This window comes from Prionailurus bengalensis, chromosome A1 (assembly GCF_016509475.1).
Source record: "Prionailurus bengalensis isolate Pbe53 chromosome A1, Fcat_Pben_1.1_paternal_pri, whole genome shotgun sequence".
NCBI classification, from domain to species: domain Eukaryota; kingdom Metazoa; phylum Chordata; class Mammalia; order Carnivora; family Felidae; genus Prionailurus; species Prionailurus bengalensis.
Genome location: NC_057343.1, coordinates 42,568,137 through 42,585,399, shown reverse-complemented (window position 1 = coordinate 42,585,399; position 17,263 = coordinate 42,568,137). Strand labels below are relative to the sequence as shown.

Here is a 17,263-nt window from a genome sequence, read left to right as displayed (position 1 = left end):
TGAGCCTTTGGTAGGAAGCAGCCCTAGGAACCATGGCTTCCGTGTCAATGGGCAGCTACTAAAGGTTACGCCCAACTGTGGCTCCTATAAAAGTGTGAAGGAGATCTGGGTGCTGATGTCCATTGATATCACAGCCACTTGGAGGAAAGTCAAGTAGTTTTGTTATCAGGAACATAGAGAATATAACAGGTAAGGAGCTACATCATTAGGGGCCTGAAATGTCATGCTTTGGAATGTGTATTTTATCTAATGGAAAGACAGTGGAAAGTTTTAGGCATTTCTATAGAACTATTATTTAGAAAGAATTAGCATTTGGAACTACATCTAAATTAATATACACATAGTGCATTTTTAAAGGTGGGTAGGTTGACTGCACAAACATGTTCAGTATGTATTATAGTAATTCCACTGGGAAAACAATGATGCCCTAAATATTAATATTAAAAGTTAATAGCTGTGAGTGAAATGCAATATCAAAGAAACTTGTTGACAAAAGAATCAAAGACTTAAGGAGAGATAACGAGTAGGAAAAATGGGGGGAAGAAAAGTGATTCTGAATTTAAATCTAAATCTGTCAAAGAATGTCAGTGTCATCCATTTACTCATTCAAAAATATTTACTGAGTATCTACTATGTTCCAAATACTATAATAGACACCAGAGATCTGGCAGAGAACAAACAAAAATCCCTTTACAAATGGTTTATATCCGCGAGGGATGAGACCGAAAATAAAAGTAAGATTTTTATCAAGTGGTCATAAGTGCTAGGAGAAAAATCAAGCAGAGAGTGCTGAAGAATAAGAAGTACCAGAGAGGTGAGATTAGTCATTCTTTAAAAATAGTGATCAGGGACACCTCATTAAAATGACAGTTGAAAAACAAACACAGAAATAGCTGAGGATGCAGGCAAATGGGTATCTGAAGCAAAGGGAGGGGTAGAAGAAAAGTAACAAGGGCAAAGGCCTTGAGGTAAGAGCATTTCTATCACATTGAATAAATAGCAAGGAGCCAGAGAGATTGGAGAAAAGAGAGTGACGGAAAGTAGTGGGAAACAATGGCAGAGACTGATGAGTGATGATTATGGGGTGGGAGCAGGTATCTTTTAGGGCATGACATAAAATTAAAGGTTGTTGATATTTTTGAGCAGAGCAGTGACACGATCTCACTTTGGTCTTTATTCTGCTTATTCTTTTGAGAACAGACCACAGGAGAGCGATTTCAGGAATAGGACAATCTCACTGAAGGCTCTTCTATTACTGGGCAAGAAATGTTTAGCAATGAAGGTGGTGGGAAGAATTCAGATTCTGGATATATTAATCAGACATAATCAGTCATTAAACACAGCAACCCTGTCATTTTTGTGCACGTTTACTTCTCAGAGGTTGAAGCAATGGTAATAAACACATCTTATGTTACTTTGAATAGGAGAATTAAACTCTATAATGTACATACATTGAGTGTAGCTGGTGATCAGTCTTGAATAAGATGTAGTATCATTTCTCTTTAGTTTTTGGAAAAGCAGCTTTGTTTCATGAAGTTTTATGATCAGTTCTATTAATAGTTTTCATGGAAACTAAAGAAGACTTTGGAGATGTGGATTCATTTGTCAAGAACACTATTTCCCTCCCTCATAGTTTTGCTCTTGGTTTAAAAAGCACTTCAGCTGAGAAATCCTTCCTGACTGAAAGGGTATACCACCGGTTCCTGTGTTACCACTCTGTGCTCCCACAGCCTCGCTAGTTTGCCTGTTAATGGCATCTATGTTTTGTAGTGCTTGCTGATTTAAACTTCTGTCTTCCCCTTAGCTCACTAGTCCTTCCCATTGAATGAGATTTATTCTACTACCTCATTACACAGCTCTTTGATTTACCAAAGAAGGATGAGTGTTTCCAGTTATCCACATACCAAAAAGGCATAGCTTCTCACAAGTGTACAGAACATTATCTATTTCCACAAAACAAATGCTCTACTATGCTAAATCTCCATCTATGGACTCTCTTTCAAATAAGAGATTTGCTTTTATTCTTTTCTATAAGAGATCTGTAGCTAAAATAATGCAGGTAAAGTACTTAGAGCAGTATTTGGCATATAGAATGTGCTCAACATGTTTTTCTTCCCTCATTATAATGACTATACTCATCATTTCTTTTTTGACATGGTTGGAGAATAGATGTTATAAGTGGAATGCTTTGGACAATCAACATATTTGCATATCTTAACTATTCTTTTTTCTTTACACTTTTAATTTAGGTTAAAGCTTTTTGTTTGTGAAAATTATATTAATATTACATTCCTATCACTGCTTTGTCAATTTTTTTTGTCAATTCTTTCTAAATTCTAAATTCTAAATTTCTCCAATCTGGCCCCAATATAATGGGGCTGGCCAGTATTCCACACAGTAGAGTAGGATTTTCTTACACTTTTGGCATATCATGATGTATTGGCATTTTTATTTATTAATAGTAGTAGTCACAGTATCATCATTCACTTAATCATTATTTTCTTAATAAATAAAAAAATTTGAAAGATTATAAAATATTCAGATGGAGTGTTTTATTTGCTAGTAAGTAAAACAATGTACAGTGTTGAGAAAATTTTAAAATTTAAATCAGAGTTGGGGCACCTGGGTGGCTCACTCCGTTAAGCATCCTCTATCAGCTCAGGTCATGAGCTCACAGTTTGTGGGTTCAAGCCCCTCATGGGGCTCTGTACTGACAGCTCAGAGCATAGAGCCTGCTTCAGATTCTGTGTCTCCCTCTCTCTGCCCCTTCCCTGCTTGTTCTCTGTCTCTCAAAAACAAATAAACGATAAAAAAAAATTAAAAAAAAATCTAAATCAGAGAGTGTATCAGGTTGTGTGTGAAAATATGGAAGAAAGCACAGAAATAAATAAATAGATATGATGAGTTATAGCACAGTAAGGTGTGATGGAATTTTAACCAGAGGGGAAAATAGATGGAGAGATTTTAGGAAACTTTCTGAAATGTGCATGTCATAAGTACAAAAGAAAACATTAGTGTTTTCTCAGTCCCTCAAGGAACAATGGATTGTTACAATAGAGAAGCTAGAGCTGGAGATGGCAAAGCAACTTTGAAAAAGCTTCCTAGGTTCTCTGCTCCCCTTCCTTAGGAGAACCAGATTTTTAAAATCACATTTTTCCTTCAAACAATTAATTGAATTAACTCAAATGTTATACTATATAAGAAAGTAGGGATTTAAAAGGAAATGAGGGGCCCCTGGGTGGCTCGATCAGGTGAGCAATTGACTCTTGATTTTGGCTTGGGTCATGATCCCAAGGTTGTGGGATCAAGCCCCATGTCAGGCTCCACACTGAGCAGGGAGCCTGCTTGGGATTCTCTTTCTCTCTCTCTGCCTCTTTCCCCCTCTTGCAGCATGTTCTCTCTCTCTAAAATAAAAAATAATAATTCTAAAAAATAAAAATAAATAAATGAATAAAAGGAAAATAGTATAGAAGGGAAGGCCCTAGAATCCTTTTGTACCTTAGCCAGTCAACATTAATAAAGCTACACCTGTCAGGGTTTTTTAATTTCCATTTTATGTTTATGGAAAATCAAAACATTCCCAGTTCCTTTCCTCTTCTTTCATTCTTTCATAACTGAATTCAATAACCTTCCTCTTTGTGCACCCACAAGAACAATAACCTTGTTCCCCCAAGAGAAACAAATGTACTAAATTGAGAAGTTTTGAGCAATACAAACTGCTTCAAAGGAAAGAACTAAAAATTTGAAAATGATACACATAGGTGGATTATACTCCTTGGTGTCATTTGGCTTTTTCTGAGCACTTAATTTTAAACAAAAAGTTACATTTTTTTTTTCTTGTCTATCACACTAATAAACTAAGGGATTGCAAATAGGAGTATACAGGACAACTGATCCATTCCTCATTGGAACAATGCAAGGCACTAAAAAAATGTCTACATTTAGGACAACCAAATTCTGGCTGCAGCTCAGTTTAACAATGTCTGATCAGGTTCTAGGGGATTCTCCTGTTCTCAGATGTTAGAATAAACTAATATATATTAAGAATCATAGTTTCCATAAAAGCATTTCTTTCTTCTTTTTTTCAGTTCAAAATAATCTTTTACATATTAATACTAAAATTTTATACTCTTAATTCCTTTTTATTCAGAGATTATAAATCACATATTAAAGACATACTAGGTTGCAATACATCTTTCCAAGTTTTTCTCAATTTTGCTTGACTTTTATATTTTTTACAGTTGAGTAGAATAATTCTATAGTACTTGTCATGAGTTTTCTTCCCCTGGATAACCTTATAAATGAAACTACCTGTAGGTGTTTCAGGATATAAATATCCTCTTGGGTGATTTTCAAGATATAACTCTCTTATATTGAATTTTACTCCATAATATTCACTACTATAGGGAGATAGCTAGTTAGCTAATAGATACATTTTTCTATTATTTACTATTACATAGCAGAACACATGCTTCTTTTTAGAAATTTTGGAATATTTACATAACACCACAACTATTTTTTGGAAGTATATTATGTAAGAAATTCCCTTCCTGCCGCTTGGTTCTAGCATGCAGAACCTCACCTCCACTGTCAACAATATGGGATTGATATCATGAGGTCAGCAATGGCTCCTATTCTGCTCAAAGGAACATCTCTCAATTGTCTGAAAAGAGCCTTCTGCAAGACTCTATAGTTTTCAGCAGGAACTCAATTACATTACCATATTGTAACTTCCTTCGGTAATTTAACCAAGATAGTATTGGTCATTGAATCATATGCTTTTTAAGCATTCTCTTAATATTGAATAGTTTGTTTTAATTTTTCTTGATACACTTCTAATAAGTGTGTTTTATTTTTCTAGGAAAAATTATTAAAAGTAAGGTTGCTGGATAAAAGGTTATGATGAACTTAGCTTTGATTGATACTACCATATTAGTCTTGCCATTGATTTTGCCAATACTAGAACTAAGTTTTAATATTTAAAATTTTGTCATTCTAAGAATTGAACATTATATTACACAATAATATCCATTGGCTTTTTACAGTATTCGGTGAGTTTTGCTTTTTATATTTCATCTTTTGTGATTTGGAGGGTGGTGGTCATTCATTTTTTTAAAAGAAAATGACCGCAGTGGTCAAGGCATGAAACAGAAATGGGATTACTAATCTATTAACACAGATCATGCTATTGTTATTTAATAATTTGGTTCGTTTTGTTTTCTCTATTATGCCCAGGGAATAGAGGGCTGGGCAGGGAAGTTGATTTTCCTTAAAGAGAAAAATCTCTGAAGAGAAAATGCCTTTTGCTTGGGAAATTAACAGGAATGAATATGTAAATTTGAATGTTAAGATTATTGCTTCAATTTGCTAGAATGACATTTCGTCAAATATATGCCAGACTACCTAGAGCTTGATAAAAATGCAGATTACTGCTCCAGACCTTTGAATTAGAATCTCTGGAAAGTGGGGTTAAGGAATCTGCATTTTAACATTGCCCAAACAATAATTTGAGTGTCAACGCTGTGGCCAGAAGGGGGTGCCGGTGGGGAGGGGTGGAGGGGGAGGAACCAATTTATATGTAATTATTAAATTTTGCATTCAAGAGCTAAAGTGAACAAATACTTAGAAATACCTACTACAGACCACAATGTTTTTTTCTAAAAAGGAGAGCTATTAAGATGCATAATTTAAAGAGGAAATATACGTTAAGACTGAATCTAATGATTCTCCACGTCCTCTGCATAATTTAATCAGTGGCAATTGCAGTGCTTAGGTGAAGTAGGAAAAGCTCAATATAAAACAGTTGTTTTGCTTGTTCTATGTAATCATTAAAAACAAGCACAGCAGGTAGATTCCTGAAACAATTGTCAACCTAAAGAGGAAAAGTTTAAAAATAGTAAAGGCAACTTTCATGCAAACTGTAAAGTGCTAATACTTTTCACACTTAACAGTGAAAGGCTGGCCACTTCTGTTTACATTCAATGTTACTGATTTCACAAACCTCATAATATCTGTTGGCAGAGTTATTTATTTATTAAATTTTTTAATGATTTTTTTTTATTTTTGAAGGAGAGAGAGACACACACACAGAGAGAGAGAGAGAGAGAGAGAGAGAGAGAGAGACACACACAAAGCCTGGGCAGGGGAGGGGCAGAGAGAGAGGAAGACAGAGAATCTGAAGCAAGCTCCAGGCTCCGAGCTGTTAGCACAGAGCCTGACTTGGGGTTTGAACTCATGAGTCATGAGATCATGACCTAAGCCAAAGTCAAACACGTAACCAACTAAGCCACCCAGGTGCCCCTGTTGGCAGATTTAAATGAACTTTTTTTTGTTTTTGGAAACTGTGAAGGTAAAATGGACCTCTTTTTTTCTTCACAATAGTTATGCTTGGCATTACCTAATATCAGGTGGAAGTCTTGTTACTGGTGCCTTTAAACATTTTTTTTTAATATGCACAGAATCAAGGGGTAAATACTCCTTAATTTGACCCATAATAAAACAAAGTACTAATATGTAGCCATTAAAAACCTCTACATGGAAAGCAATCATATTTTATCTAAAAGATACATTTTTGTATTTACAATGTATTATATCTTGTTTAATCTTTGTATAGTAAGTGGCAGGTTTGATAAAAGTCAAGAATCTGCCAATTACTCAGAATGCTCTTGAAGCATTCTGGATCACAGAATGACAAGAGATGGAAGAAAGCTTAATGGTCTCTGTCAAAAGAGGTTCTTAGTCTTTTACTTGATGTAACATGAACGATGGATGATATTCACATGCCCAACATATTCCTATGAATATACCCTGCTTTTGACAATCCTAGGACTTTTCAGAGAAGCAGAGCAATTAGCACCACTGGCTTTTTTTTTTTTAATCAATTAATCTGCCTAAGTCTGTTCCCATTAGTACTGTTTATTCTTAGCCTCCATAAGGGTAAAAAAAAAAAATAGAAGAAGAAGAATTTAATTAGAGGAAATTTCCTCACAGTAAATACATGTAATGATTTCTTTACCATAAAGAAGTTTTGTGGTCTGCAAAAAGCAAATTCGGAAAGAAAGGAGCTTGTCTATTACAGAGTGTGAAAAGCACTAGTCAGAGAGCAAGTTGCTCATTTTCAGTGTGGACTGGGAAGTAAGGGCAAGTTAAGCAGGTTTGAAACTGGCTTGATCCTTCTTTTTTTTTTTTTTTGTTTTTAATTTACATTCAAGTTAGTTATCATGGAGTGCAACAATGATTTCAGGAGTAGATTCTTTAATGCCCCTTACCCATTTAGCCCATCCCCCCTCCCACAACCCCTCCTGTAATCCTCTATTTGTTCTCAAAATTTAAGAGTCTCTTATGTTTTGTCCCCCTGCCTGTTTTTGTATTATTTTTGCTTCCCTTCTCTTACGTTCATCTGTTTTGTATCTTAAAGTCCTCATATGAGTGAAGTCATATGATGTTTGTCTTTCTCTAATTTTGCTTAGCGTAATACCCTCTAGTTCTATCCATGTAGTTGCAAATGGTAAGATTTCATTCTTGTTGATTGCCAAGTAATACTCCATTGTGTGTGTGTGTGTGTGTGTGTGTGTGTGTAGATATAGATATAGATATAGATACAGATATAGATATAGATAGATATATATCACATCTTCTTTCCCATGCATCCATCGATGGACATTTGGGCTCTTTCCATACTTTGGCTATTGTGCTGCTATAAACGTTGGGGTGCATGTGCCCCTTCGAAATAGCATACCTTGGATAAATACCTAGTAGTGCAATTGCTGGGTCATAGGGTAGTTCTATTTTTAATTTTTTGAGGAACCTCCATTCTGTTTTCCAGAGTGGGTGCACCAGTTTTCATTCCCACCAGCAGTGCAAAAGGGTTCCTCTTTTCTGTATCCTCACCAACATCTGTTGTTGCCTGAGTTGTTAATGTTAGCCATTCTGACAGGTGTGAGGTGGTATCTCATTGTGCTTTTTTTTTTTAACATTTACTTATTTTTGAGAGACAGAGACAGAGAACGAGCAGGGGAGGGACAGAGAGAGAGGGAAACACAGAATCTGAAGCAGGCTCCTGGCTCTAAACTGTCAGCACAGAGCCCGACGTGGGGCTCAAACCCATGAACCGTGAGATTATGACCTGAGCCAAAGTCAGTTGCTTAACTGACTGAACCAACCAGGCACCACTCATTGTGTTTTTGATTTGTATTTCCCTGATGATGAGTGATGTTGAGCATGTTTGCATGTTATCAGTTCACCATCTGGATGTCTTCTTTGGAAAAGTGTCTATTCGTGTATCTTGCCCATGTCTTCACTGGATTATTTGTTTTTTGGGTGTTGAGTTTGATAAGTTCTTTATAGATTTTGGATACTAACCCTTTATCTGATATGTCATTTGCAAATATTTTCTCCCATTCTGTCTGTTGCCTTTTAGTTTTGCTGATTGTTTCCTTTGTTGTGCAGAAGCTTTTTATTTTGCTGAGGTCCCAATAACTCATTTTTGCTTTTGTTTCCCTTGCCTCTGGAGATGTGTTGAGTAAGAAGTTGCTGCAGCCAAGATCAAAGAGGTTTTTGCCTGCTTTCTCCTCGAGGATTTTGATGGCTTCCTGTCTTACATTTCGGTCTTTCATCCATTTTTAGTTTATTTTTGTGTATGGTGTAAGAAAGTGGTCCAGGTTCATTCTTCTGCATGTCGCTGTCCAGTTTTCCCAGCACCGCTTGCTGAAGAGACTGTCTCTATTCTATGGATATTCTTTCCTGCTTTGTCGAAGATTAGTTGGCCATACATTTGTGGGTCCTTTTCTGGGTTTTCTATTCCGTTCCATTGATCTGAGTGTCTGTTTTTGTGCCAGTGGCCTGATCTTTCTCAGGCAGGTTGTAATCCTATTAACCTATGATTTTGATTGGATTTTTTATAATTTGTAGGTCATTAATTACAAAATATTTGATAATTTTTAAAACAATTGCAAACTGAATAGTGCTTCAAATTTTTTCTTCTGTTAAGTTGTTATTTTCTCCACCACTGAACACCAACACAGAAAATAAGGGTTGCCCTTGCCTCAACTCACTTCTGTTTATTTGCAGTTTTGGAGGAATTGGGGGGATGGAGAAAGATACTACTATCATATATGATGTTCTCTTCATTAATATCTTTTGCGAAAGAAAGGATATTTGCAGTCATTGAAGAAATTCATTAGAATATTACTAATATAACTAATATAGCAATTATAATGAGTAATACTAGTTTTATGAAATTATAAATTAAACGCTTTTTATATGCCTAAAAAGTGAACATTAAATGTGAATCAAGTGGTTTTATTTAGCTCTAGTTTTTATAAAACATTGCTGTAGTAACATCCCCAACTTTAAAATGTTAAGAAAGTTTAAGAATTTAAGGAAGGAAGCTTTGTGTTGTTAAAAGATAAACTGGGTACATCGTTTCATTTGAACTAGTGGAAAAGGCTGTAAGTCCTACTGATGCAGTTTTGGAATGATAGGGGTGGGTGTCCAGAGGTGACTGCCATGAAAAATTCTTGAGACCTCTTTGGTGCACAAAAAGATGATTTTTATTAAAGCACGGGACAGGACCTGTGGGCAGAAAGAGCTGTGCTGGGGTTGTGACAGGTGACTTAATCAGAGATGGCCTAAGTCTCCAAGGAATTTTGAAAGCAAGGTTTCCAGAACTTTGGGGGGGGGGGGCGGGTTGCTACTGTTAGGAAAAGGACTTTTATTACTGTCTAGTAAAACCTCAGTCATGAGACCCTTCATATGTATATCAGTGGGCCATAAGCTTGGAGTATGATTTCCAACCTGTATCTTGGCCAGGGCGTGGCGGGGGGGGGGGGTAGTTATATAGATAAAGGAAGTTTCCAAAGGATTTTTTATATATTAAAATAGACTTACAGGATCCTGGAGGGTTGGGCTAAGATTGCCTTCTGTCGTTAGCAAAGTGTCATCATCAAGGCAGCTAAGTTCCTAGTGGAAGGTCACTCTGCCTATTTCAAGGACATGTCAATGGGCTGTAGACAGTATGAAATTAAATGTTTCATTTGCCTTTGTTTCTCAGATCACTATTAGACTCTGACTATCCGCTGCCAAGTTGGCCAGCTTCTGGTGACTGAAAACCTTTCAAATATCTTGTCAGGTTTCAGCTGGGATAAACAGTAAACATTCCTGGCCATATTGAACAACCTCTTGGAAGCCGGAGGTTATCTCCAAAAAACAGTGCAAAGGATGTTACTCTCTCAAGATCCACAACCACTCCCAAAGATAACCAAAAGAAAGAAAGCCTTAGACAATTCCCAAGAGTAGGCAATAGTCGGTAGGACCCTAGCTGCAAGTGGACTAAAATTCCCATTTCTGTCCAGCCATACCATGCTGCAAATGGGGTGCAACTCACATTGCTGTTCGGCTATATTTTGGGGGTCCCCAACCTGATTGGGGGGAATTGGTTGCCAATTCAAGTTATTAGGATATAAAAAGGAGCAAGAAGGCAATAGATGTTCCTGAGAATGAAAGGATCAACAAGTCACAATTCAAAGATCTAATTCATACAAATGTCTTTTGCCTGCCAATCTGAATTTGGAAAGGAAGGGACAACATGAAATTTTACCTTTTTTTTCCTTGACCAGGCACCACAGTAGAGATATGGGAGAGCTGACTTTGGTAAGAATTCTCACCTTTTGCTGGCTTCTGCTAGTTTTCCCAGGATCCTGTCTGCAGGCTCCAAAGTGACAGGGCTGTCCCAGTGGGTTTCATCCAGGTCACTAGAAACTATAAAGGGGGAAAAATAATTTTCTTTCTATCCTTAATGGTGAGTATTTGGCTGAGACCCCTTTTTTCTCTAAGGCACCTCAGTAAATGTTTGTTTATTGAAGATGGTTAAAAGTTCTCCCCTGTGGCCACTGTAATTTAGGACTATCTTTGGTAAGGTTAACCTGATTGTTCAACCTTAAAACAAAATTTTACTTAGGTACCTGCGGCTTCACCCTGGACCTAGTCCAGTTTCAGTAACACGCAGTTCAACCTTGGACCTAGCTTGGTTTCTGTCAGAACCAGTCTGTCCCTGAACCTAGCCTGGTTTCTCAGTTAGACCTAGTCCCACCCTCCCTCCAGCCTAGTTTCTAAGTCGGAACCAGTCTGATTCTGAACCCGTTCAGGTTTCTAAGTTGGACCCTGTCTCACCCTGGACCCAGCCTGGTTTCTAAGTCGGACCTGGTCTGCACCTGGACCCAGTTGACACTGGACCCAGCCCGGTTTCTAAGCCGGGCACAGTCCGACCCCGGAGCCAGCCCGCTTTCTAATCGGAACCAGTGTGACCGCGGAACCAATCTGACCCTGGACCAAGCCCAGTTTCTAAGTCGGACTCAGTTCGACCCGGACCCAACCCACTTTCTAAGTCCCAGCCTGTCCTGTTCTTAAGTCAGACCCGGTGAGAACAAGAATTGCTCAAGTAAAGCCTGAAAGCTCGAAATGCAAAAGCTGCTGAGCTGGGCTCCAAGCGGGACTTTCCCATCACCTCCAGGCACCACAAGAAAGCAGCCAGTTCCGGAGCGCAACAGGTACAGCTCAGGGCGCCAGTGTTTGCTCCTTGCTCCTGGGGTCTCCGCGCAGTGGGGGGGGGGGGGGGGGGGGTGCGGTGCGGGGGGGCTCCCTGGTTCTCTCTCCTCTGACATCAGAACTGTTAAAAGACGAACTGAGGCATATTAAAACTTTGAAGAGTTTATCTGAGCAAGAACTGATTCTAATCAGGCATATCCATTGTAGCAGCAAGTTGCTAAGGGGAGTTTGCAAAATAAGACTTATAGGCTGGAGGGAGCAGGAACAAGGAAGTTATACTGGGTAAAAGAGTGGGTTGGTTATTGCAAATTTACTTTCCTTTAGGGGATGGCAGGGGTCAGTCAGGCAGATTACCTCACTAGTGCTGATCAGGTGATTGCTGATTGGTTTAAGGTTCCATTACTGGGAGAGCTGAAACTGTAAGTCTTGGTTGGGAGACATGGGACTTAGTGTAAGCAAGCATTTGGGGTCTCTTGTCTTGCTTTTAGCGTTGTGCAACTCAACTTAGTTTAGAGACCTTTCTAAATGGATAGGATGCAAGTTTTAAATTCAAAGAGATGACAAGAAAGTAAGGCATAAACATATTCTGATAGGATTAGTCCTTCATATTCTAACATGTTGAGATGATTTAAAATATATTTGATGTTCTTACATGTATAGCTGTTGATGAATTAAATGCACCAGTTTGGCAAATATTTGGAAGATTGTTTTTCCTTTTTTTTTTTTTTTCTGCTTCAATTTTTTGCCAAATGACTCTAAAGTAAGTAACATACCATTCAGAAATGAGTTTGAGGTTTGGGATCAAACATACCTATTCTAATGCAGTCTTTGCCACTTACCTGTAGAAATAGGTACAGGCTGTTTAATATTGCTGAATTTCAGTTTCTTCGTGTGTAAAATGACCACCTTTTAAGGCATTGTAATTAAATGTAATAAATATGTAGCTCCTGGGGTGTCAGGGTGGCTCAGGCAGATGCTTATGTAGCTCCTAATTTTTTAAACACAACAAATAATTCTCTTTTCTGTACATTAATAGAGGTCACATATCAGGCATCCTTGTATATAAGGTATAGCCTTAGTATAATGCATATACCATGTGGCATGCAAAGCTAATTTATGTTGATAACTGCTTTTTGAAAAAAAAACCTTTTAATGAATACACCTTACATAAAAAATCATATTCTAGAATATCCTCTTATCTAATACTTGAAGTCATTTTTAAAGAAAATTTAAATGAGGTATTATTTATTAAATATATGTTGATTTTATCAATAGTATTGTTTGTGATGAAGCTATGTAAAATTGGAAAATAATTAGCCTTATTTTGTATTTAGTATGCTTGTCTTACATTGCTGTCTTGGGTTATTCTATTGTAAACAAGTATGTGCTGCTTATTGAGGTATTTGCCTAGGAGCTAAGAGCTATCAAAACTGAATGATGTGTCACCACTACTGGCTCTACCAAAATAGAGTAGTAAAGAACTTTGGGCTCTGAGTGACCTAAGGAGGACAAACCTTTATTGGAAGTAACTGAAAACTTTTCTGCCTGGGTATCATTGCCATTAAATCCTGACAAGACTTAACACATGTGATTCAATCCATGGAGCTAGCTTTCCATCTTTAGTTAGCATAAATTGAGCAAAATCCCACCTTCTCTGTTCTATATAGGCCCAGCCCTCAAACCCTGGACTTCTTTCCCTAAATCAGCGACCTACATGGCCCACTTCTCCATTGCCAGGCATTCCCTAGCCTGAGAAGTTAATACATTCAGATTTTTGTTTTATTGTTGTTGTTGTTTTTTTTTTTTTTTTAACTCTGGTGGCTTTGTTTTATTCTTTAAAATTCCTCCCCCTTCCCCCTCACCCCCAGAAAAATTAAAAGAGACAAAATCGCATGGCTACAGAGTGGCTGCTGTGGGAAGAGAAATTGTCTTTTACATTAGTAAAGTCTGTGTATCCAATAGGGTACTTATGAACCATATGTGGCAACTGAGTGCTTGAAAGGTGGCTAGTTCAAACTGAGATGTGCTGTGAGTGTAAAAATGCACAGTCATTCCAAAGATAGTGCACATACACATGAAAATTGTAGGGATCTCATTAATATTTTAAATTGATTTCATGTTTAACAGATGGTATTTTGTATACATTGGGTAAAATAAAGTGCATTATTAAATTAATTTCACCTATTTCTTTTAACTTTTAACATATGACTGTTGTAGATACTTAAAATTACGTATGTGATTTACCTCTTCTGGACAGTCCTGGTTTAGAACTTGAGAATTATGTTTCTCTGCTCGTTAACAGACGTGTCCCACAATTAAATTGAGGGACAATGTAAAGTAGAATTGTTAGATATATGAATGAAAAGATTTTGTCTGGAATTCTTGGCTAAAAAAGGAAAAGGAAAAGAAATACAGCAAATAACCCTGGAAGGCATGATAGCCCTAAGTGTTTTTTAAGCCTTAGCCATTTATCACTTTGAGAGGCAGAGTTCAACACCACTAATAGGCAACGATGCTACTGAGGATATAGATTCATTTACTTAATATGGATATGCTGTGTCTGTTCTGAGTATAATGGTGATAGGTGTAGGAGAGGAAGTTGTTTTCCTCCACCCACCCTCTTAAGGTCCCTAGGTGGATCTGAAAATTAAACTGGCAAAGACAGATTAACAGGACAAAAGCACATGTATTTATTTAATATAAGTTTTATGTGACATGGGAGACTTCATAAGAAAATGAAGACCCAGAGAAACAGGCCTGAGTATTTTTCTGCTAGGTCTCATGAAAAGTGGACAGTAGTGGAGAGATATCAAAGAGTATGAGTGGTGAAGAGAGATCAACGAGTGTAAAGTAAGTATAGTAAACCGGGGGAAACTTAGCAAGTCCTATTTGTTCTGATTCTTCCCAGCATTCCTTTGTTCTCAGAGATAAGGATCCTTTGTTCTTCCAGGTATAGAGGGGGAACCTCTCACGGGAGAGTTTTATGACCTATTTCAGAGAAGGGTGGAGTAAGGTTGGACTGAACTTCCTGTTTTCATCTGTTTTCTCAAACTTCTTCAGCTTAAAATATTCAATATGCAAAGGTGTCATATTTTGGGGGGTAGCATGTCCTGAACCCCATCAAGGGACATTATAAATGCATATCCTTATTATCTAATTAGGGAAATGCTGTATGACCTCAAACAAATTGCAGAAAAATCAGGCATATTGCAATTGGTCATACGGGTATAACATTACTAGGTCTATATTAATGTGGAAAACTAAGAAGTAGCATCTTTTTATGTTAACCATATCCATTATTCTTTCAGCAAGACACTGATAAAATCCCTAGAATGTCAAAGTATAATAAATGTCAAAACATAATAAGTGTAGAAAATATTTTTCTGCATGAAAAGCTTCACTTAAATTTTTAAAATATTTATTCTACTTATTAAATCACCTTAAAAAATAAGAAAAAGAAGTCTCCTGCATATGTGGTTGAAGTTAAAGCATACTTTCTCTTTGGGTTTGAAAACCAAGTGACCCAAATTTATAATGACTGCTTTTTAATGACTACTAAATATTCCACTGAATTGATAGGCTAAAAATGTGCATATATATAATTTCTGTTTAAGAAAGTATGAGAAACAACTCTTAACCCTCACATCATCATAGAGTACACATCTTATTTTTTTTTAATAATTTTTTTAAGGGAGAGGTGCATAGTGAAAAGAAACATATATAACATGATTTTTATTTTTAAAGTTTATTTATTTTGAGAGAGAGAGAGAGAGAGAGAGAGAACACAGGAAGGGCAGAGAGAGGGGGAGAGAGAGGGAATCTCAAGCAGTTTCTCCACTGCCAGCACAGAGCCCAGTGTGGGGCTTGAACCTGCAAACTAACCATGAGAGCATGACTTGATCCAAGATCAAGAGTCGGATGCTCAATGGACTGAACCACCCAGGTGACCCTGCAACATGATTTTTAGAGCCATAGTTTGTGTCAGTTTGTACTTTCACATGCAACATAGGTGACTCTTTTTTCTAACTATGACTTCTCTAAATTTTAATCTTTCAAAATGTATACTGATTTTCATTTCCCAACTTGATGTCTAAGTATTCAAATTAATATATGCTTTATTTTATAGCCTTAATTTTTTTAAGTAATCTCTGTGCCTAACACGGGGCTCAAACTCATGATCAATAAATCAAGAGCACATATTCTTCTGACTGAGCCAGCCAGGCGCCCCTTAATTTTTTTTTAATTATAAAATTAAAGTACAACAAAAGGAGTGACAAGAGCAAAATTCATTTCATATCAAATGAAAGAATATTGAACTTGTGTGGTAAAACCTGTTCTGTCCCCAACAACCATATGGCTTTATGATTTTCATATCAAATACGAGTTATAGTTTCCTCATTTCCAAAGCAGCAGTGGTGGTAGATAATATTTATGAGTGGAATTTTGAAGTTCAAAACTAAAATTTTGTTTTTAAGTTATATCATCAACCTTACCATTGTGGTGTTTTTAGTAGAATTTTTAGCTCTTAGATTCCTAGCATGTATATGACATGATTAGGAAGCTTCCAAACTCAATTCTGTCTCACTTCTGTTATATTGGAGTTGAAGTTCAGTAATTATCTGAAACCAGAATATAATTTTAAATAACTGAATAGCATCTCTGAAAGAATAATCATATCTTTAAGTGAAATTTTCCTTGTTTTCAGGTATTATTTTAAAATTAGATGAATAAAAATTTTTATTCTTTTTTTAAAATTATTTATTTATGAGAAAGAGTGAGTATGAGAGAGAACCAGGGAGAGGCAGAGAGAGAGAGGGAGAGAGAGAATCACCAGCAGGCTCCACATTGTCAGTGTAGAGCCCAACGTGGGGCTCGATCTCACAAACCATGAGATCATGATCTGAGCCAAAATCAAGAGTCAGATGCCTAACCAACTGAGCCACTCAAGCACCCAAAACTTTTTTCCCCCTAAATGAACACATCTAAACTCCTGTTCTTCTTTTAAAAAGCTCAGATGTGAAGGGGTGGGGTTGGTGGAACACTTGCATGTTTTTCTTTTCATTTTATAGTGGACTTGCAACAAAAGAATGATTAAATGCATGATTAACATCATGTAAGCATGGTTCATTCTAGTTTCCTGACAAGATACCAAATCCTTTGAGTTTTATGTGAGAAGTAATCCCAAGATCCAATGTCAGAGTAATTCCCCCAAGACAGCTTAAATATTTATCATTCTTTCTTAAATCAAGTAATCCCTTAGGTTTGTTTGGATTCCATTTCTGCAGATATACATATCAATATTCATCTATCAAACATCTATCTCTTTACACAGACACATACACACATATATAGATACACATACATATATTTTTCCCCCCTTGGAATGCCCTAAAGGGTTGTTGAATGCCTGCTGTTTGTTTCTGTTCATAGTACTCTAATGAAATACATTTTAAGAAGTGTGCATGGTTGACAAATTATATCTTTTGGGAAAGTCTAAACTGGGAAAAAACATGAGGGGGGAGAGACGTTTATTATGATTACTAGACTGGAATCTCAGTAGGCTAGGATTATTGTAAGTAAAATTGATTTTGTCCATGATTTGATTTTAATCTAGTTTCACAGAATCATATTCTACAAGGAACAGATATTTAATTTAGTACATTATGATGAAAAGGCTTCAATTCAAAGAAGTTTAATGCATTTGATGCAATAAAAGCAC

The 17,263-nt window shown here is 36.8% G+C and overlaps 1 protein-coding gene and 1 long non-coding RNA gene across 8 annotated transcripts in view; one reads left to right on the top strand and one right to left on the bottom strand.

The window, feature by feature from the left end:
• PCDH9 (protocadherin 9) overlaps positions 1 to 17,263 on the top strand; it is a 932,607-nt gene that overhangs the window by 154,707 nt on the left and 760,637 nt on the right. The gene's annotated exons all lie outside the window — the stretch shown is intronic.
• The window catches only part of LOC122483362, a 135,010-nt gene that overhangs the window by 113,671 nt on the left and 4,076 nt on the right, over positions 1 to 17,263 (bottom strand). The window contains exon 2 of the long non-coding RNA XR_006297396.1: positions 10,665 to 10,758. This is a non-coding gene — a long non-coding RNA (uncharacterized LOC122483362). The remainder of the gene's footprint in view (positions 1 to 10,664; positions 10,759 to 17,263) is intronic.